The sequence below is a fragment of the Sminthopsis crassicaudata genome, chromosome 6 (assembly GCF_048593235.1).
Source record: "Sminthopsis crassicaudata isolate SCR6 chromosome 6, ASM4859323v1, whole genome shotgun sequence".
NCBI classification, from domain to species: Eukaryota; Metazoa; Chordata; class Mammalia; order Dasyuromorphia; family Dasyuridae; genus Sminthopsis; species Sminthopsis crassicaudata.
The window spans coordinates 2,423,080-2,445,883 of NC_133622.1; the positions used below are offsets into that span (position 1 = coordinate 2,423,080).

Genomic DNA, 22,804 nt, shown 5'->3' on the forward strand with positions numbered 1-22,804 from the left:
TCTGGTGAGAAAACAATGCTAGAATCTCATCTTTTCCACTTAGAACATCCTTAGCATATTCACAATTTCTTTAAAGAAACTATTTAAGACGTACAAACACAGAGTTTCTGAAGAGTTCTCTTGCATTCCATTATCAAAATGAACCTTCTCTTCCAACATAATTTTCGCATTGTCTCTTGTGTCCACCTCCACTCGGAAGTCACAGGGATGAAGAATTGCTGCTCATTTATTTCTCATCAAGTACCGAGAATTACTTGTCAGGATGGGGAATCTCACTGGAGTCTTCCCAGAATTTTTCTAACTCTTCGCCCTTTGGAGTGGATGTGGAGTCGTGAGCTCCACTTGTGTCCGGTGTGGCCAGTCTGCTTACACTTTCAAGCACAAGTGGAGGCAACCAGGCTTTGCTATGGCGTGGGCTTTCTCGTGGCCTTTGGTTATACCGTGAAACCCATTCCACAGCTTTGTTATTGACTTGCTGGGGAAGAACCTGGGACCCAGTCTTCCACTGAACTTAACTTTATGGCTTCTGATTTCACTTAGATGGTGTACCTCAACATAGACTTGGTCCAGTTCTTGCAATAATGGGTAAACTGGTTGATTTTGGAATAAAGGGCACATTATAATGCTAGTATCCCAATAGTTAAGTTTTGTAAACAGACTAAAAACTGTGATTTGGGGTACTCTGCTTTTGTTTTTCTTCAATTCTGCTCCCACCATGAAAGAAGCCAAAAGGAGGTCCACTAGAGGCTTGCTTTGTGGTTTGTTTGCCGTTTGCTGTTATTTCGAGGTCACATCACGATTGAAAATAAAAACAAAAGCCCACCTTCCGGAGGCTAAGGCCTTCTGCTGCTGTCTCCCCATACCTGACAAGTCATTCTGTGGCTCGGGCCCTTCCAGTCCGGCAGCATGCCAGCTCTGTGCCTGCCTGGCGGAGCCTTCAAGATCCAAACCACAATGGGATATCAGAGGAAGACCAGTGAAGAGATCAGAGTCTACAAGATGAGCTTTCAGGAGAAGAAATAAAAAGCTCTGAATTTAGAAAGGGAATACAGGGTATGTAACTTGACAAGAATTCAAGTTTATTCATTTATCTATCTCTAACCATCCATCTATCCATGTATCTACTATCTAACACCTATCTCTATGTTGAAGGGAAAGATGTAGCTGACCACAAGCTCAGTAAAAAGGCTCTTATGCTTCATTTAACAGAAATATGGTCACCAGAACAAGGGGCTCGAATCCTTGGATTCCAAGTCTAGTCCTCTTTCCTCCGTACCATACTCTTTCTCATGGTAGTGAGCTCCTCATTACGGGTAGTATTTAATCAGAAATTAGCTATTTCTAAAAGGGGATTTTAGATTGTTTCTTAGGTTAGGAGCTCAGACTAGAGGATCTCTAAAGTCCCAACTCTAAATTCCTCCGACTCTGAAATTCTAGGAGAGGAAACTTTGCCTTTATCTTAATGGAGAAGATCATCCCACCGCAATCCAAATAGAAACTTGGTTCCCAGAGCTTTCTTGTGCCAATCTCCCAGCCCTCAGGGTACATTTTTAAGGAGATTTCTGTTGAGAACATTCCAGAGAAGGAAAGATTCCAGCGGAAAATTCTGGGGCTTGGGTAGGCATAATTAAGAATTGTCCTGGGAAGAAAGCAATTTTCTAGTTAATTTTCTAAAACAATAAACAGCTCAGAGAAAGCCAGGATGGTAGGCCAAGCTACTGAAACCCAGAAATGAAAAGCCATATTCAAATTCTCATTTGCCTCTCGAGAACATCAGCAGACTACTCTGATGAAACAAGAACTGATGGTTTTTGCTTTTTTCTCTTCTTTCTTTCTTTCTTTCTTTCTTTCTTTCTTTCTTTCTTTCTTTCTTTCTTTCTTTCTTTCTTTCTTTCTTTCTTTCTTTCTTTCTTTCTTTTTTCTTTGTGTGTGTGTGTGTGTGTGTGTGTGTGTGTGTGTGTGTGTGTGTGTTGGTGAACAAGCAAGAAACTCAAGGAGAGAGAATATTTTAGATTCATCCCAAACTCATGGAGATCTCCAACAGAAAGTGCTGTTCCTCAGGGGATTAAGTGAATGGCTGCATCTTTCCAACTCAGAATGATGAAGAGTATTGAGAAGAGTCCATAAGATCTTCCGGCAAATGCAGACTGATTTCTGTCCTCTGTCCGGCCTAATTTTCACTGTCTCCATGGGTAAAGTTCCCACCCCTTCTCTGGGAAATATAGTCCGAGTATGTTTACTTACTCTTCCAATGTGGGGTTTTTCTTTCTAGTTTGTTGATGTGAAGTGAGTAATTTTCCCATTTTACCACCACCTCCCCCTTCCTCCTCCACCCTCCCAGCCCCCACCACACACGCACACCCCAGTCAGCGCTCAATCTTTCAGGAGACTCGCTGACCGCAGCTATCTATCACATGTTCTCTGGACCAGGCCCTCGCCCTCTTGTTTATTATGAATCTGACAGGATCTCATGCTTTGAGTTTATTTGTTATGGAGTTTTAATTAGCATGGCTCAGTTGAAAACTAAATACATAAATATACACCATAGGTCTTCAGAAGGTCAGACTTTCTGTTGATCGGTGTCGGGCAGTTTTAGCCATTGCACTAGGGGACCATTAGGGGGGAGAGAGAAGGGGAAGATGGAGTTCTGGCTTAATCGCATAAAATCTCCCACCATTTGTGAGCATACTTAGCTTGAAACGGGAGTTCTGAGGGGACAAAATGGTGAAAAGATCACAAGTCAACTGAAACCTTGGGTCCTAATCCTGGTTTCATTACTAAATGGCCTTGAGCCTCAGTTTCATCTGTTAAATGGGGGCAAGAATACCCCATACAGCTGTTAAGAGACTCATAGGAGATAGTGTCAATGACTTACCCAGGCTCTAGAATTTAGCTGCCTTGCTTGACCGAGTTGCAGCAGTGTCAGGCCTTGGGCTGAGAAGGAGCCCTCCTCACCAGGAGATGTCTGATGCTTGGTCCTTGGATGCCATTTGGTAGGGAATGAGAACAAGAAAAAAGACGCAGTAGTTAATATTTTCTGATCTTGTGATCTTGTGTTTGTTTATGTTTTACAGATACTAAATCCCTCCCTCTACTCCCAAGATCTGAGCTCCTCAAGAGCAGGGAGCTGTTTTATTTTTGCCTTAATATCCTCACCACACCTGGCATAGCCCTTAAAACAAGGCAAAACAAAACAAAACAAAAACGCTTAATACATGTTTGGTGGATTGGATAAAAGTGAAATTAATTAGTGGAAAGGGCCCTCAGAGTTCTGTTCCAGCTTTTAGTTTACAATCCCATGAATTAATATGAATTGTTATTAAGGTCAAAGGAGGTGAAATATAATTAACTTACAGAGATGATAAAGATGATGCTTATCTGTATAAGCTTTATCTTTATTGGCTACTTAATGGGTCCATCTATGAGTTATTTAGAAAGATTATGGGATGGAGGGGAAGAGAGAACGATGTGATAATTGATAATGGGATGAAAATATAGGACCTGTCAGAGAACTTGGGGGTCATCAGGGAAGAAGGGTCTCAGAAGAGATTTTTCCTTCAAAAGGGATCTAGGATGGGCTGAACAAGGCGATTCACTGAGATATTCCACCCCATGAAGAGGCAGCAGGAGCAGGTTGGTCTGAGGATACCCGGATAGGACAGGCTGATGGGCACAAAGGTTAGAGTGTTGCAAGCCCAGCACAAGGGCATCGAGTTCAGGGAACTTCTTTGGAAAGACGTCAGGCGGTGCATTGAGGAGCTTTAGCTGATGACCACGACTTGATGACAACTTGAAAAGGACGGAGACATTTCAGAGCTCACATAGAAAAGGACCCAGTTTCTCCAATGCCCAGAAGCTTAAAGAAGACATTGTCTAGATATGTTATCCCAGAAGTAGCCAGATGGGAAAGTGGGCCAAAGCATTCAGTTACATAGACAGAAGGAACTCTGGCACCCTGGGCCAAAGAAGAAAAGGCCTTGGAGCTAAGTAGGTAAGAAAAGATTTGGGTCTTACCTAGATCACACTGAGTTTGTCCTTTGAGAGTCACTTAACATGAAATTAAATTATTTCTGCACTTTGAAATTCTATGTGTGCTGAACTAAAAAAAAAATCAGCAAGTGGAAAAAGCTAGCTCAGGTTTGGCTTTAGGACAGAGACCTGAATGGGTGGAGAGAATGGAGTTATCCAGGCAAGTGATAATGGAAGCTTGCCAGGGAGTGTCTTTTTTTTCTTTAGGAGAGACTCAATTTTTCACAAAAAGTAAGAATCATAACTCGGGAGAAGACAGGGGAACAAACCTAGAGAGGGAGCTGACCCAAGACCCCATTTCCGAGAGCTAGCTTGTGGCATCAAGGGCAGCTACCACACTGATGGCAAAGTCTACAACTTGAAAAGGCTACAAGCCAAGACTAAAGTAGAGGGAATGTTGGTGGGCGATTTTTTGTTTGCAACAAATCATACACTCAATGCAGCCTCTGAAGCCGAGATACAACAAATTATGAATGGATTCTCTGCTGCTTGTGCTCATTTGGGCCTATCAACACCAAAAAAGCACAGGTACTCCACCAGCCAGCATCACACCATGCAGGTGTGGAACCTTTGGCTACAGTCAATGGGTTTTGAATGCTATGGATAAGTCCACTTCCCTGGCCAATATACTTTCCAGGGATGCCCGCATTAATAATGAGCTTGAAGCATGCATTTCCAGAGCTAGCTCAGAGCTTGGGAGGCTCCAAAGGGAGAGGAGAGGTATCAGCCTGACTGCCAAATGGAAGGTGTATAGAATCATTGTGCTGACCTCATTGGGCATGCTGTGGATACCTGGACTGTGGGCCGGTGCCAGGCCAAGAATCATCCTAGGAAGATTCTGAAGATCCCCTGGCAGGAGAAGATACCTTATACTGAGGTCCATTCTCAAACTAACTGCCAAGCGCAGCTCCTCTGAGCTGATCACACTGATTGAATGTCAAAAAATCCGTTTTATGGAGAACTCACACGGGGCAAGTGTTCATGATGGTCAGAAAAAGTGACACAAGGACATCCCCCAAGGTCTCACTTAAGAACATTAGGAGAGACTTTAGCACAGGACCGCCAGCGTGGCACTCCCCCATCAGAGAAGGTGCTGGGCTCCATGGACAAAGCAGAATTGAAGGAGTTCAGAAGAACACGAGATGTGCAGTTGGAGAATCCACCCCAATGTTCACAGCACTATTTGTGTCCAAGCTGGGGCAGGGCATTCCGAGCTCGTATTGGACTGATCAGCCCCAGCTGAACAAGTGGAACATGACTATTACATTCTAATGTTATCTTGGTCCCCTTTGAGAATGAAGGGCAACAACAAGGATCGCAGAGGGGTCGGCTGGGCTAGGAAAGGGAGTAAGACGAGAGTTCCCTTGGGTATGGGGCTGGGTTTATAGGACTATTGGGTGGGAGAAGCACACACTTTAGGAAAGCTGCAAACTTTCAGTACTCTGCAGTATTCCACCCATGTTGGGGTTTCCCTGTGTATACTCCTAAGAATGTCTGAGACGAGTCAAAAACAAACAGGAAATCCTCCAAAATGCATTGATTCAAAAGAAATCGGGATGGAAGACGAGTCTCTAGCATGGTACGACACAGTGGCCTAATTCACATGGCTCATTTTTACCCATGAGAATGAATAACCTCATATTAATACATTATTAAGATAAGTAGAAAGTGGCAGCATTGGGTGGGAGGAGCTAGGCAGTCAGAGACATAAGGGTTGGATTCAAATCCTGCCTCTCCCTCTAAGACCCTCTTCTCTAAAAAGACCACAGGCAAAGATACTCAAATAGCCCCTGAGAGCCGTCAGAGCCCAAAGATCAAAGGCGTCCACGAGAATAAGCTAAAAACCCCAGCTCTCGGATGGTAGACATCTTTTTTTTGTTCTGATATAAAGGCATACAAGTTGAATATTTACATGTTTTTGTAAGGAAGGAGATCTGGCGTTTTGGAGAAATGCACAGTGAAGTGCACAGGAAGGCGGAAGAGAAGATGTGTTTTCCCAGATGTTCCAGCTGTGCAGGGACTGCAGGGGAACAATTGGGAAAAACTTCAGTCTGAAGGTACAGAGTCCTCTACTGATTAGTTGGGGTACCTAGAGGAGTCAAAAAGAGGAGGCGTTGATGCAGCCTCTATTGAATTGGATTGCAAAAGGGGGGGGGAGATTTGTCAGCAGAAAGACTTTGTCCCCCTGACTTCTCCCAGCCCCACACGCCCCACTCCCCCCAGGAACAGCACGCTGGTCGCCTCCAGGGCTGAAGAGCCCGAGTTTTCCTGACACTAACAGCTGACCAGGGAGAGGTCTGCTAATATGCTTCATCCCACTTCAAAGCCCAGACACAGCTTACATCAGAACAGCTGGGATGAAGCTGTGTTTCAGGCGCAGCCCAGAGCTGCCCATCACATTACACAGGCGGGGCTCTGGGCCCCTCCTCCCCGCCCAGGACCAGATCAGGGCAGTGGCCACGGAGCCGGGGCCCCCATTCAGAAGTGGGGGCTGGGACATTGTGAATCCGCCTTCACATAGTCTACCAATTTCAGCCAAGGACATGCCTTTGCCCATTCCATCCAATCTCACCAAATTCAATTCAATTCACCAAACCGTTATTAAGCAAGCCTCTGCGCCCTGAGCTGGGGGTATAAACAAAAAGGAAACCCACCCGCAGTCTCTGCACGTGAGAGGTCTACATCTCTGACCTCCCCCTCTGAATGGCCCTTGGGCCCTGACAAGTGCAATGATGCTCCATTTTGCTCTACTTATTGTAAAGATCACATGAGGAAAGATGAGGATCACAGGAGCTAGCAATGGGAAGTTGTGATCTCCGTGAGGCACTCGGCACAGTCACTAGTGCACAGTAAGCCCTCCAACAATGCTCATTCCCTTCCCCTAGTGCTAGTGCACTACACCTACAATAACCAGCTGCTGATGGACTGACTGAGCCTGTCGGTTCATTAAGCCACTGGTCTCCAGTGAGAGCTGGAAATGCCAAGCCAGCGTTTTGGCTCTTTTCACTCCAGTAAATAACTTACAAGAAACTTCTGTTCCAGAGTGACTGGAAAGCTACTCACACTTTGCTTAACAAAAGTTTATCGTTAGCAAAAGAATTCGCACGGGTTCCCCCAATTTTGAGCTAACCTTGGAAACAACTAAAGTTCTCCATTCAATAACCAAGAAGCAAAAGTCATTAACATGGTTGGCAAGAAGCTTTAATTATGGGTTCAATCCCAGAAAGCAACTTTAAACATCACACAAAAAGCAGGAAAAAGCAATTGTTAGTTATGGCGGCTTTTTCCCTCCTAAATGTAGCCTAATAGGTACATGATTGTGTGTGGAGACTTGATCAAAGAACTATTCATTCAATCTTAAAAGGCTCTTTCTAACCATAAGAGAAAACGTTTCCTTATCTGCTAAATAAGGGTCTTAGCCCAGATGATTGCTAAAATGTTCCAGCCTAAGTGCTGGCTCTGCTGTGTTCTAGGCTTCCATCCGGCCACGCTCGGACATCCGTGATCCCGTCTTCCTATGAGGTGTGAAAGAAAGAGGAGCCCCTCATCTCTGCTCTAGGAGTCCAGGGGTAAAGGTGGGAGAAAAGAAAAATGCCTATTTGCAATCTGCAAAGAAATAAACTAACAAGGAAAGCCCACACTGTCTGTTTACGTATGCGAGTAATTCGATTTTGTCTCATTTACCTCATGACAGAAAGATGAAAACTAAAATGGAAACAGCTTGGGAATTAAAGACAATCTTTTAAAATCAATCAACATTAAAGAGGAGCCGAGGTAGGACCCCTGAGTGCAGGATGGCGTTATTGCCGGGCAGCGTTTGAAATCCCATCGCTGCCCGCCCAATCACAAATTTCTATCTGCCTGTGCTCTTGGATGGGGCTGATTACAACATACACAATTAACCCTCAAATGAGCAGACTGAGAATCACACACACACAGCAGCATAAGGCAATAGCAAGATCCTCGCTTCCACTTTTAATTCATCACATGATTCTAAGATCTATAACAGTTTAAAGTCTACAGATTGCCCCTCCCCTCCTCAAAAAACAAACAAAAAAAAAAACCACCCTGCAAGGGCCAGGCTATTTGATTTCCAAATTGGTATACATGCCTCAATTTACAAAATAAACATGTTTGCATAGTTTATGGGGAAATTTTTTTTTAAATAGCAGGATTTTGCCTCCAGGTGCCATTAACCAAGCCTCAGAGGAACCAGGTTTGGGCTTCCTGACCCTGGATTCTTCCTTGTTCCTGTGGGATCCTGAACAAGTCATCTCAATTTTCTCACCTGGGGAACCAAGGACCTGGACCAAATGGCCTCTGAAGTCCTTCCAACTCTAACAGTCTAAAATTTGTAAAGGACAATGTGGTCCGGTCCAACACCTTGGCCTTGACCTTGGGTCAAGTTCATTATTTGGGCAAATCACTTGACTCCAGAGTGGATTTGTGAAATCAGGGCTTTGGACGAGACCTTCTACTTCTAGTTCTTACTCTCTGGGCCTATGGGCTTTGAATTCTCCCGTGATGTAACCAGGAGATGCCAGTTCTAGCATTATCTGCCATTGAGTCTGTCTGTGATCAGTCAGGAGAAAAGTGCCCAACTGTACTCCGGAGTTCAGTTTCCTCATCTGTGAAATGACAAACTTGAACTGGATACATTCTAAAGTTCCTTCCAGCTCCACATTCTACTCTTCTGTCAATGTAGCCATTCCAATAGTCCTCCCAGATCATACGCTTCATGTGGGGCTTTTAACTTTGATGTTTTCACAGCCATTGTCTCATTTGTTCCTCCGAAAACTTTGGGAGATGGGAGGAAGAGTTCATCATGAGCCCTAATTGACATTCATTCATTCAGCCTGCTATACATTTCCACTATCGTTTTACATGATCCCTGTTCTGAAAAAAAAAAAAAATGTTGTTTACATTTATAATGCACTGATTGGAGTAGAAGAAACTCTGAAATCCCTTATATCTCTAAGAGTTTATTTTATAGGATTATTGGATTTGAGAGATCTTTTAGTCCAACTCGATTTTGCAGATGATCCATGTTCTATAAGCCCTGTTCCATGACATGGGACAGAGAGATAAACAGATGAATAAAGTATGGTATCCACCCAAAGGGGTTATACTCTACAGGGAGGAAAAAGACATATGTATCGGATAAATTGATTCATAATACAGTGGGATACAAAGCATTTAGAGGAGCATGTACCACTATGAGACTAGATGAAGAATTGGGGTTCAGAGACATGAATGGCCCTGCCTGAGGCTAACAATTCAGTCAGCAATAAAGTCAATATTACTGTATATACCTGGATTTTCTATTTTAAATTTGTTTAAATGGTCCCTACATTAACCATGAAAAATCGCGACATACACAAAACACAGACTTTAGATATTTCCGCCTCTGGGAATGACCTAATCTTTCTTCAAAACATGAACAATTGAACATACATATTCCAAGTCTAAATGCTAGATTCTGCTATGATTCTAAACAAACATATTTTTGCCTCCCTTGTCCTCATTTTCCTGAGCGCACTGAGTGACTGCTCCCCAATCCCAGCATTCTTGGCTTCTGTGATCTCAAACATCTCTGGCTTAACTTTCTCCATACTGGGAACTGAGGATAATTATCATGTTTAGCAAGCAGCCTTACCTCACAGAGGGTGTTGTGAGGATTCGGAAGTGGGTGTGATTAAGGTGCTTTGAAGATGAATGAGCTCCCCAGAATGATATTTTACAATATATTATTACAAAGGAGACCTGAATAGACTTGTAAGAGCTCAGCCTGTGCCATTCATTACTCTCTATTCCTTCTGAGATCCTGCCTTAGAGACTCATCTGAATTAAGATCAACTCAAAACGCTTGTTTTATTTCATTTTCATTTCAACAAACAGTTCTCATACACCTAGTTTATTACTGTATTCAAAGAACTGTGTTAGGCAGTGGGAGCAGAGGAAAAAAATAATAAGATAGGATTTAGGAGGAGAACAAGACACTTTTACAGATCGATATAATGCTTAAGTGTTGCAATGAGGGGTAAAACAAGGTATCAAAATGAGGCTCCAGAGACAATGCCATTATTGATTTAAAAGACTTCCTAGAAGTGGTAGGTGGCATTGAAGTTGGGCTTAAAGGGAGAGGTGGGAATTCAACAGGCAGAGAGAAGCACAAAAATGCTGAAGGTGGACAAAGACATAGGGGAGGTACAATAGAGTCCGTGTTCAAATATAAAGATTAATCCAGTTAGATAGTATTGAGAGTTCATGAAAAGGAATGAGGGATTTAAAGATTATCAATATATCTTGAAAGAGGAGCCAGTTCCATATAGTGGAGAGCCTGAAATCCCAAGAAAAGAAATTTGAACTTTTTTCAATAGATAAAAAGGAGCCCTTAAGGTTTCTAAGTAGAAAAATGTCTTCTTACAACAATATGAAGCACAGACTGGAAAAGAGAGAGGGGGAGATGAGAAGACATCTTTTATTACAGTTTCTTAATTTCCTCCAAGATTCATTCTTATGTGGACATCTTGGAATTTGCATTTAAGGTGGGGAGGGGGAATGTGCATTCCATGATGTAAATTTGCTTTGCAACCATGCAAAAAATTAGCCCCCAATCAATGATGATTTATCAAACTACAATTTCGGCAGTGGTTATAAGAATATGCTCAGGACAGAGCAGTTAATGGAGACACACAGAGAGGATGTTGGGTAGATATAGTTACAAATCAAGCAATTCATGGAACCTGAGACCTTTAGAAGGGGATGTGGTCAGCTCTGCTTCCATTCTGTTTCTTCCCCCACCCCCACCATGGCACCCCCTGCATTTCCTGGAACAAATCCACTTTTGGACTCTACCTTAATATCTGTCAATCTCATTTATGTTCCCCTGATAGGCTTTAGGAATGATCTATAGTCGGGCAGCTCTAGTCGGATACATGGGGCAGCATAATTACGGGGTAAACCATTTCTAATAGGGAGCTCTGTAAACATTTCTCCCTTATCCTTTCATTAATGATAATTGCCTCCAAGAGCCCACAGGAATAGAATATTGGGCCTGCAAATGCAAATTCTCAAAGAAGGCCCCATCTAGCAATCCAGCCAGGCCCTTCACAGCATTGTGGGGATGGACAGACAGACCCACGTGCAGCCGGTCCACATTTCCTGCCATTGCACAAAAGCAGATGCTGGCAGCTACTCAGCCAGGTCTTACAACATATCAGAGCCTCTCTTTTTCTCAGAACTCAAGCGATTTTTAATTCTTTTTCATCTTTCTCCATCTATATTCTAGAGCATTTTGAGGACTGGGCTACTAACTTATAAGCCTGAGAAGGACAGTGTTGTATATCAGGAAACACCAGATTCAAATCAAATTTTTGATCTACTAATTTCCTCTGCGACCTAAGCAAAGCACTTCCTCTGTAGGTCTCTGTTTCTTCATCTGGAAAACAAAGGGGATGGATTAGGAGACCTCTTGGGTCTTGTCCCAGGATACCAGGGGGTATGGAGGAGCCCAAAGATTAGGGCCACTTTCCTGGTTATCTCCAGAGCTCTTTTCTCAGACTCTCCCATCATGCACTGCACAAGTATCTCTCTAAAGTATCCTTCTAAGTTCATGGCTAATGAACAAAATGAAATAATCTGCCTATTTGGGGATTTCAAAATAAGGGTGTGGGGGGGAATATTAATTCCCTTGTCTAAGCTGTGTCAAAGGATCCATTTAAATGACTTGCTTTTCAAGGAGTTACCTGAATGGAACAAAGGTGTTGTGTGGACGCAGATGCTTATGAGGCAGGGGGAGTGAGGGTTAGGTAGACCCTTGTTGTACATCAGTAGTGAGGCAGGAGCCCTGTGAGTGAGCGAAGTCTGGAGGCTGCCAAGTGAACTGACTTTTATTCAAGCCATATGCAGGTCCTCAATCTGGACGACTTGCCTAGTAAGGGCCCAAATGGTGCCATTTGAGAATAATTCAGCCAAACGCAGGAGTAACTGTCCCTGTGGATCCCAATGAGATTCTGGCCAGATCTAAGGCAGACAAAACACTTTGAGCCTCACACAAACACCAACAAGTAGAGAGCACGAGTGCGCTAAGAACGCTATGGAGCTGCAGACCCTTGAGAGATCATGAGACCTCCCCCGACTTCATATAGCCAAGGAAACTAGGGGCGAGGTGGGGAAATCCCTGCTAGGGAAGGTGGGATTGGGACCCCGGCCTTCCGACTCTGCTATCAATCTCCTTATTCACCAGCCTCAGAGAGAAGTGGCCCAGCGTCTCTCCTGAGTCCAAGCTCAGTGTTAGCACTACCAAGTTATGCCAGGCCCAGGCTCTTCAAAACAAGAACTGAGCATGGCCCTGTCCGGCACCTCTCCGAGAGCTTCCGGAAGCATTCAGCCTGTTGCTAGGCCGATTATCCTAGAACTTCAGCTTTTAAACTTTCCCCTCTGACCCTAATCAATTGGATCTAAAAATTGAAAACAAAACAAACCCCGGCTGCCTGAGATAAGGCGGCCTGGATGCCAAGATGAGAGGGGAGAGAGTCCCCCGCCTTTAACTCAGGACTCGGAGCCCGCAGCTGCCGGGGCCTATTAATAGCCAGTGTATGTGAGCTATTCGGGACCGAGCGGCACCGGGGGCCCTCTCGGGCGGGCAGCCGGGCCCGGCCGCGCCATCTCCAGTCTGAGAGCAGGGCGGGATCCCCGACGCTTGGTGAAGCTCCCCCCCCCACCCCCCCCAGCGGTGACATGTGCGGGAAGGCCGGGGCTTCAGAACTCCGGGGATAAGTTCTTGGAAACCCCGAGTCCCGGCTGGGCGCAGGGGGCTCCTCTTCCTGGCCCCACTCACTAGGGCGCGCTCGCTCCCCGCCCCCCACAGTCCCCGGCGTCCCCCCGGGCCCGGAGCATCCCGGGAGCCCCGAACCGGAAACGCCGGGCCGGCCGTCCCATTCCGGCGTCGGCCGGCTCGCGGTATCGGCCGGCTCGCGGTAACGGCCGGCTCGCGGTATCGGCCGGCTCGCGGTATCGGCCGGCTCGCGGTAACGGCGGGCTCGCGGTAACGGCGGGCCGGGATGCAGGCCGGCCCGGGACGCAGGCCGGCCCGCTGACCTTTCCTCCTCTTGCCCGATTTCGCTCTTAAGAGTTAACTAAAGCCTTCCGTTCCCGAGCGGGGCCCTCGGAGGCCGGGCTCGGCGGCGCGGGCCGCAGGTTGCTTTCATTACCCTGATAGGATACATGTGCTGTTTTTATCTCGAGCATTTTCTCAGTAATTCAGCACTTTCAAGTCTCAGCTGTCTACCGCTCTGCAGACAATTGTTTGCTGTAATACTATCCGGAAAAAGCTGATAAAACGCAGATGTGGCCAGGGCTCCGAAGTTGGGGCTCGCTAAGTGGTTTGGGCCCCTCTCTTGCCCGTGGCGAGGCAGCTTCCCCGCGAGGCTCTGCGGGCGGGGGGCGGGGCTCCCCCCGTTTTTCTTTATTAAAATGTGGTGAAGAGGAAGTAATTGCCGAATATTTCTACAGTGAAGGAAGTGGGCCAAATGGAAAGCAGCACAGTGGTCATTCCCACCGCGCCGCCCCTCCCCCGCACTTACTCCCTTCTAACCCGCTGGTCCGGACCGAACCCCGACCCGTGGGTCCCTTTGGGGAAGCCGAGCCGGCCCCGTTTCCGAGCAAGGACCCGAGAAAGAGGAGCTGAGACACAGGAAGGACGACTCCGGGCTCCCGTGGAACACACAAAGGGCTGCTCCCCAGGCCCACCTTTCCGATGGGCCGCTAATTACCAGGGGACCGGATCGTGGCGGTCCGAGCCGGAACTTCCAAACCCCCTGGGCAAATATCGGGCGCCGTCCATGAACCCCCCCTCCCCCCCACACACGGGGTCGTAGAGGGAGAGCGGGAAGGGACAGAAAGTGGCTAGACAATGCGACAGCTGTGGAAACTGAGGCATTTGCTCCAGGCCACGCGGGAGTCGTGTACACTCCTATCCAGAGATCGGGGCTCACAAGGAGTTCGCCGGTTCGGTGACGGAAGCCCCCGCCGGCGCGTCGCCAGGGTCCGGCTGCTCGCCAACTGATTTGAACAGAATGAGGGCAAGCGATCGGGGTCGATTCTTTAAAGGGCAGGAACGAGATTATTTCACACGCACACGCTCTCCGCACCCCCGGCCCGCCGATCGTGAGAACAGCAAAGCCGCCGGCAAACCCAACTTGCTGGAAGAGGGTGTCGGGATCCCGCGCGGCCGCCTCGGAAAAAAGAACTGGGGGGGGGGGGGAAGGAGGAGAGGGGGGAGGGGGGCGCCGGGGATCAGGCATCTGGGTGATAACCGCGCGCCGCTCGGGTGATTTATGGCGCGGCCGGCCGGCTCCCGAGGGGCCGCTTTGCAGTGGCGGGTCCCCGAAGAAAGAGGGCGTTTCTATGTAGCCCGGAGACCTCGGCGAGGGAGCCGGCTGCAATTTCCCCCAGCGTGTAAGGGCGGCGGCGGCCAGTCCAAGCGCGGCTTTGAAGTGGACCTTAATGAAGCGCGCCCTTAGGCCTAACGATGGCTCGCCTTCGTAGGCTGGGGCCGGGCGGCTTTTGATGTCCCCCGGCCCGGCTCTCCCCGATCTCGCCCAAATGAAGGCCGGGCCACCGCACACCCGCCCAGCCGCACTGGCCGCAGCCTCCCAGGAGAACGCGAACGATTTTTAATAATAATAGCAGAGATGGGGGAGGGGGCTTGTTCTGACTGATGTTGTCACTTCAAAGTGAGCTCGGGCTAAATTGCGGCAGACTGCTTAATTCCCGGGCGCTCCCGCCGGATGACAGCCGCGTGGTGACAAAGTTCAATTGGCAACAGGAGCCGGCCGAGATCAAAGGCTCGCCATTGGGAGCGTTTTGTTCCGCGGAGAATCGCTCCTTGTGGGGAGGCCGGCCGGCCCGGCTGCTCTCCCCCGCCCCGCGGCCCTCTGCCTCCCGAGCCCGCTTCCCTCGGCGCTCTCTTCCGCCCGCAGCGCCGGGGGAGGCGGGCCGAGGGGCGGCCGCGGAGCCCAAGAGGCGCCCCCAGCGAAAGGTGCCAGCGGGACGGACGCACGGACCGACCGAGGTTCCGGCGTAGGAATACTAGGTGGACTCGAGTCCAAGCAGACCCTCTGAGCTTGCCTGGAATCTCCCGAACTCAGTTTCCTCATCTGGAAAGTGGGAGTGCTGTTCCATAACAAGGCTGCCTTAAGGGCCAAATGAAATATTTCGCATGTGTGTGGATCTATCCGCGTGTACACACTCTCACACACATTGTGGTGTGCGCATGCGCCAGGTTTGTTTGTTGTTAAGCATCTCATTTTCCTGTTTCATCCATGGCATCCTTCTCCCCTGCTCCGGAGTAAACACGGCAGCTTTAGAGTTGGACCAGACCTTAGAAGTCATGTGACCCCCTGGTTTCACCGAGGGGAAAACGAGGGCCAGAGAAAGGAAACCCTTCCCGGGTAGTGAGAGGCCAAAGTTGCCCCCGATCCTGGATCCAAATCCGGGTTCCTTCACTGCCTCCCCCCCCCCCCAACCTTGCACTCCTTCTCCTGGCACCTTGTCTAACCCTGCGAGCAGGCCTCTAAGGGGAGCCGCTTCCACAGCGGGAGGGCTGCGTGGGCCGGCCCAGCTTTGGGGCAGGGGGAACAGTAAGTCTGGCAGTTGAGGTTCCGAGGTCCCATCCCATCATTGGTCCTTTCTACGTGGGTGATCCTGAACAAGTCACTGCTCTGCCCCAGCCCCCAGTTCCCTCCTCTGTCACGGTAGGGGGTGCTCCAAATGATTTCAGGTCCTTTGCAGCTCTAACCTGATGAGCCCGAGTGAGGAGCGCAAGTATTCATGCGGCAGGGCTGCGACTTGGTGGCGATTCATAGGGAAGCTGCCCGGTGCCGCTGCCCGGTGTCGCTGCCCAGTGCCCGCCGCCCGGTGCCACTACCCGGTGCCCCTGCCCGGTGCCAGCCATTTATCCTTAGCTATCTCTGCTCCTTCCAGATGGGGACCATGGGGCAAAGCCATCCAGGCCTTTGGGGGAGACGGGCAGCCCCCCCCCAGCAGCAGTGAGTTGGCCCGAAGAAACAGTGCACCTTCCGTCTGGCTTGGGCGGCCACGAGAGGGGGAGAAGAGAGCAGCCCCGGCCTCGGAGTTTTGCTTCCTCCCAACTCTTGAAGTCCGTTTTCTCTCCCATTTTGTTCCTGAAGCTTCCCAGTCTTTCCGTTCATCCCCGTGGGCTCTGATGGGCCTGAAGGCCGGCTTTTCTAGAAGGTTCTGAGCGGACATTCTAAGGCGGCTCAGGAGGGTTCTGTGTCTCTACAATTAAGCTCTAGCAACTTTCCTCCAGTAAATTATGATGGAACACATCATTAGCTGCAGACCTGCTTGTTCCCCTTAATCGCACTCAAGTATGCATAAACCCCAGCTGAGCAATTATGAATAATTAAATCAATTAGAGCCACTCTAACACCAGGCCTTGTGGCTACTCCGGGGCTGGCTGCCATGATATTTTAACAGTAAACGCCAGAGCATTGTGGAGGCCTGGAAGCCGGACCCAGAACAAAAGTGGATACAAATGCCAGAGCGGGTTGCTTGGTGATGGGCCGGCCAGAATATCGCCCAGATTAGACTCGGCCTTCCCAAGGAAAACAATAGTAATGAAATTCCAATAAAATATTTTTGAGCAAGTCTGAAAGCTTAGAAATGAGTTCATTAAAAAGGGATAAAACATGAGTCCCTGAAACTATGCTGAATAAATTAGTACTTGAAATTTGTCAGGAAAAAACCGGTGGTTGTTTTTTTCCCCTTTTTTTTTGTCCAAGGATTGGATCTAATTTATGTGAGGCTTTTGGGGTATTGTTTGTTTGTTTTGTACGGTGGGGAGGAGAATAGAGGGAAACCAGGTCCAGCAGTGATCCAAAGAAAGAAAGCCCAGCCCAGGATCCTGGCCAAACCGTGATCAGGGGGACAGCAGAGAGAAGTGTTTGGAGCCAGGGGTTGGGGTTCACATCCTGCCTCGGGTGCCTGAGGAGCTCCCTCACCCCCGCCTGAATTTCTGCTTGCTCTGGGGCAGCATTACATGGGCCTGCTTCTCAGGGGGCAGATGGGAGAAACACGGCTGGGGAGACAAGGGGGCTACTTGGTCAAAGTCATTCTGTATCATACAGATGTAACTTGAACCCAAGTGTTCCCGGCTCCCTTTAAAGCTATATAGAAATTTATCTTAAGTTTAAATCTTCCAAGGAGATAAAATATGGGGCTGAGTGGCAGTGCATTTTAAATGTAGAAAGTGGGACCTGTGATTTCCTAAGTATGGGGGCAGTCCCACTCATGAAAAAGGTCCTTCTCCCACCAGCCCCCAAAATGCAGAACAACTGATAGTTCAAAGACTTTTGAGAGCTGCCCGGAGCATTCCAAGGCAAGAGACTCCTGGATCAAATGGATATTGTGTGATGGGAGGACTTGAACTCAGATCCTCTTAAGTCCAAGGTTGGCTCACCACCGACTAACCGGTTGCTTCTTTCTAAGTTTAGACAGATTAAAGACCATTCTTTAATGGGGGGTTTTCATTTTCAGACCTTGAAGTGAGCCAAAGCAGGAGACAAGCACTGGATCCCAGGGATGGAAAGAAAGAACATCCGTGGAGTTCTTCTCAGCCAGGTAGCTAGTCCTGACCTCAAAGAATCTTGCATTACACAAACACATCTGCCTCCTCTGGCCAGAGGCGGGGGGATACCGGTGCAAAGAGAGGGCCTACGTCCTCAGCCGGGACTTGTTCTGCTTCATTATAATTCCTAATTACACAGGAAGATTCTACTGTGGTCCAAGAAAGAAGCCATTGTGAAGTGATATGGTCTGTTTTGCTTTTATAACCATGAAGAAAACACTTATTTAAGGAAAACAAAATCGAGCCTATTAAAAAAAAAAAAAAAGGAACTTGTCTATTTTAAACAAGACTTAGACACAGTCCACAGAAGAACTATGGGCTCTTCAGCTTCAGGCTTGCATACCATCCCTTTGCAAGCCCCCCTTTCTTTCTTTCTTTTTTTCTTCTAGAGAGACACAGAACCCAAAGGAGGATTTAACCTAAATTCTAACCATCAGAAAATCCCTTCTTCTCGTTCTCTACACAAGCAAATTTCTCCCCACTATAGGACAGTCTGGGCAGAATCTAGGCACTGTCTATAAAACAGCTTTTCCAGTGTTTGAATCTTTATCCAGCCTGCCATCAAGAGCACCAATAAAAACCTTTGAATTCACATTCTAGTCTTCCTCAAAAGTATACACAGGAGACATTAGCTCATGAAATTCTTCCCAGTTATGGAGAGGGTTTGAAAAAGACTCCTTAAGTATTATAATCACAGCTCCCTTTTGCACAGGCCTTTATGGTTTACTAGAAGTGACGGTGGTTCAAAAACCCTCATCAAGGACCTATGTGATCAGAAGAGGAGGCGGGCGCGTCATCCAGCAAGAAGAAAGGATGGGGCCTGGGGAGTCCAAGAGCGGCTCTGCCTTCGTCCATGAAACAGGAAAACAAGCAGAGGGCTGGAGGGAATGACATCAGCAAGCAGGCTCCTCTGACTCATGGTGCTGGAGGAGACAGTACGGAGATCCAGGAGCTCACAGGCTCACTGAAGTGCTCAGGCCTTCGGGGCCCACAAACTCAAGGGGAGACGGTTTCCTGGAGCCGACTTTGGACTCCTGAGGAACCAAATCCCTCTCTGGGAGACATCTCAGTCCACAAAATGGGTCATGTGACTGGGAAAGCCATTTCATCTCTTAGCACCCATTTCCCCATCTGTGCAGTGGAGATTAGAATGGCTCCCACTTCACAGATCTGGTGTGAGGATCAAATAAGAAGGCGTAGGAAAGCCCTTTCCAGACCTTAGAGCAAGCTAAATGCTCATGAGTGATCTGATTATTACTCTTTGGCTCCCACTCCAAACTCTGAGTTCTTCCTGGAAACAGGAATTCATTTTTAGCTTTGGGTCACTCGGCTTGCAGATACTTGAGGCTAGAAAGGCAACAAAACAACGTGAGAGCAAGAGAGAGCAGGACAGGGGAAAGGAGCTGAGCTCCCGGCTCCTTCCCTCTGGGCAAAGCCCGGGCTTCCTGCAGCCTTCCTACGTGTCCCAGGACTAGTCCATGGATCAAAGTCTAGGAGGGATCCGGCAAGTCATCATGTTATAGATGAGAGAGCTGATGCAAAGAAGGGAAGTGGTTTCCCCACAATCACAAGGGATTCCAAGGCGGAGCTGTGGATACTCTTTGTGTCCTTCCATCTTGGATGAGACAAGCTGCCTTTATGCCCACTTCTGGCTTCCTTCTTCTCTCAGGAGTCCTCCCCAAACACATCCACTTCCCTCTGGACTCTTCAGAGATGCCCGCTGTCCTTGTATTGCCTCAGCTAGCCACCAGCTACATCTGGCCTTTATTGCCCCCATTTCCCAGATCAGGTAATGGATTCACAGTGACTTGGATACAGTCACATAGCCACTGAGTGTCAGGGGAAGGCCTCAAGTCCAGGTCCTGCTCCTTTGAGTCAATTTTCCTCTTATTCCCATGGAAAGATGCTTGCATAAAGAAGCTTTTCTTTTCCTTTGTTTATTTTTTACAGTTTAATGCGTAAATGTTTGTCTGGTCAGGCTGGAATCAGATAACTCTGTTTCTTAAACCGCTGTCACCATCTGTCCCTTTTTCTTCTGGCCTGCGTCTCTTGGGGACCACTGAGGTTGGAAACTTGTGGAGGAGAAAATGCCATGGGAAATGGGGAGACATAAATGAGGGTCTGCCAAGCACACGGCACGATCTAGCTGCTCTATGTTTGGAAACAGGACATTGGGGCCATCCCTGGGAAGCCAGCCCAGACTCTGGACCTCTTCCCCAATGGTTCTGGTAGCCCCCTCCTTCACCCATCTCCAATTCCCACCCCCAAAGGTATCCACAAAACTACTAGAGGCGAAATTGATGGTCAGATTATAGATAGGAAGAAAGCTTAAAAGCGATAGTATCAAACTACTGCATTTTTACATATGAGGGAACTGAGGCACAAAACTGTTAGGTAACTGACTTAGGGCCACACAGTTGATAAATATCTTGGGGAAAAAAATCTCCAAAAGAGAATTTTGGTTCAGGATGAGTCAGATGGAGCTAGTGGGGGAAAAAATATCTTTTGGGGGAGGAGGGGTAAAGTGATGGGAGCACACATACACACACACACACACACACACACACACACACACACACACACACACACACACACACCCTGCACTAAGTGCATGAGGGCAGGACCTAACCTTGTGGTTAGGAGAAAGAGCACCCATCTGAAGTCAGCAGACATAGATTTCAAGTTCTAGTGCCCCTATTTGCTCACCCCAAATATTTTCCTTCCCTAGGCCTCAGTTTCCCCTGAGTGGGTTTGGCTAGACGATCTCTAAAGTTCCTCTAATCCATGGCCCTCCAATCTCCATCACCACGGCCACCCTCCTAGTGCACTAATGGAACGAGTCATAGCATTTGGTGACTTTCCATGGGTTGAGTGAGAATCAGCTGTCTACCCTGATCTAAATAACTAGGTGAATGTTCAGCCATCAAACTCAGACCAGCCACGGGGGAGAAGATGGACCTTGGAGTTGGGAAATCCTTCATTCAAGTCCACGCTTTATCCTTTATTAGGAAAGTGGCTTTGGGCAAACTTTGACAAACTTGCTCAACCCCAGTTTCTGCTCTGAGAATATCGGGGTTGTGGGATTGAATTTTGCCAAGAGGGAAGAGCACAAGCCTAAATCCAAGCAGACAGACATAAAGCCACCACAGGCCGGGGCAAGTGTCCATGGTACAAAAGCGTGTCTTCCTTTATTTGCCTCCTAGCTTGATGATAGAGCTGCCCCCAATTCCAGACACCCCAAGGCCACCATCAGGCAGGCCTTGAGTTTTGAGGTAAGAAATAAACTTGCAAAGTCTCCCCTTAAAAGACCACACTCCTAAGAACCTCCATTCTTAAGGCCACATTTTGCCATCATCTTAACAAAGGTGGCCCAGGAGAGGGGAGAAGGACAACCAGAGAAGGAAAGAAGAAGAAAAGGGGGAAAGGAAGACAAGGGGAAAGCTTTGCAAGAGGGGGATTGAAGAAGGAGAAAGAGGAAAGTCGCAGAGGTTGGGGGGGTTTCTGAGGGAGGTCACGGCAGCACCATTGACCATCTTCCGGGGCCCGCTTCTGCTCAAGACTGCAATTACTATCATTTTAAACAAGATTTTTGTGGTACTATGTGGCTTAAGAGCTCTTTCCCATTCATATAGTGCCAAGTTTACGAAGGGCAGTCAGGGGGTTCCACAGTGCCTGGAACACTAGGTCTGGAGTCAGGAAGACTCATGTTCATGAGTTCAAATCCAGCCTCAGATACTTCCTGGCTGTGTGAGCCTGTGTGCCTCAGTTTCCTCATCTGTAAAATGAGCTGGAGAAGGACATGGCAAACCGCCCCAAATGAGGTCACAGAAATGACCGAACAATGACAACACTTAAAAAAAATGCCAACGGAAGCTCTGAAAGTGTACTCTTATTCCCATTTTACAGATGAGGAAGCACACTCCTAACTTGCCCACCTAGTGAATGAGATTTCTCAAGACTCACATTTCACTGCAGAGCAGACCTATGGCTACTGTCCCCAGAAGCATCCCCACCTTGTGGGGAGTGGAAGGATCACTGTGACAGGGAGAGGAAAACCACTGGCTGTGCAGTGAGAGGATGAGGGTTCAGTCCCTACCTCTGAGCATTGTCTTTATTGTTCAGTCATCTCACTCATGTCTGACTCTTCCTGACTCCAACTGGGGTTTTCTTGACAAAGATACCGGAGGAGTCCGCTACTTCCTTCTCCAGCCCATTTTACAGCCGAGGAAACTGAGGCAAACGGGTGCCTTGCCCAGACTCACCCAGCTAGGAAGCGTCTGAGGCTGGCTTTGAACTCAAGAAGCTTTTTGTGCCTTGGTGACCTTGGGCAAGTCAATCTCCAGGCTTCAGTTTCCTCATCTATATAATCGAGAGTTGATGTCTGAGTCCCATCTAGCTCTAGGGACATAATCCTATGATTTGGGGCTTTAGTTTGGGCTTGGGATGGGACTGTGACCTACTTCTCGTTTGGAGATCTTGATCTCTACCTGCCCTGCCTCCAATCCTGGCTCCAGCAGTCTCTGCTGCCTCCCTCCCCCATCCGCCTCCTTCAGTCTTTGCCCCCCCACTGAGTCCCCTACCAATCCAGTCACAGCTGAATGCAGAAATGCTGACCCAAAACAACCATGTTTTCATTTAATAGATTAAATCACTACATGGACAGGGACTTTCCAACACATCTGCTCTACAGGATTTTTCGTTTAATAGAATTAGTTGAAACCAGATCACAAAGCCCCGTTACCCAGGGCCATCTGCCCAGACGGGGAAATAGCTTCTCTAAACAGAACCCCATGCTCCCAGGGCCCTGCTCAAAAGAAGCTTGTACCAATATCCAGACAGCCCCGAAAACATCATGTCTCTTGGTAACAGTGCGTGTTTATGGGCTTACCGGGTTTAACAATCCGGGCTCTGGGTGTCAAAAGGCTGCTGTGTTTCTTCAGTTCTTAACAGAATATTCGGGGATCAGTGAGCCTGCCCCACACATTCACCTGTTTTAAGATGCTGGCTGGTTTTAGGAAATTGAGGAAATGGGGGGCTCTCTCCCACAAAGAAGCAGATTGGCCACTACCTCATCCCTATGGTCCCCCCCCCTTCATACTCCAACTCGTTACCCCTGGGTTT

The 22,804-nt window shown here is 48.0% G+C and overlaps 1 long non-coding RNA gene across 1 annotated transcript in view; it reads right to left on the reverse strand.

Annotated features, from left to right (window-relative positions):
• Positions 1–2,875: 2,875 nt before the first annotated feature.
• The window catches only part of LOC141547100 (uncharacterized), a 154,993-nt gene continuing 135,064 nt past the window's right edge, over positions 2,876–22,804 (reverse strand). Inside the window, exon 3 of the long non-coding RNA XR_012483509.1 lies at positions 2,876–2,978. This is a non-coding gene — a long non-coding RNA (uncharacterized LOC141547100). The remainder of the gene's footprint in view (positions 2,979–22,804) is intronic.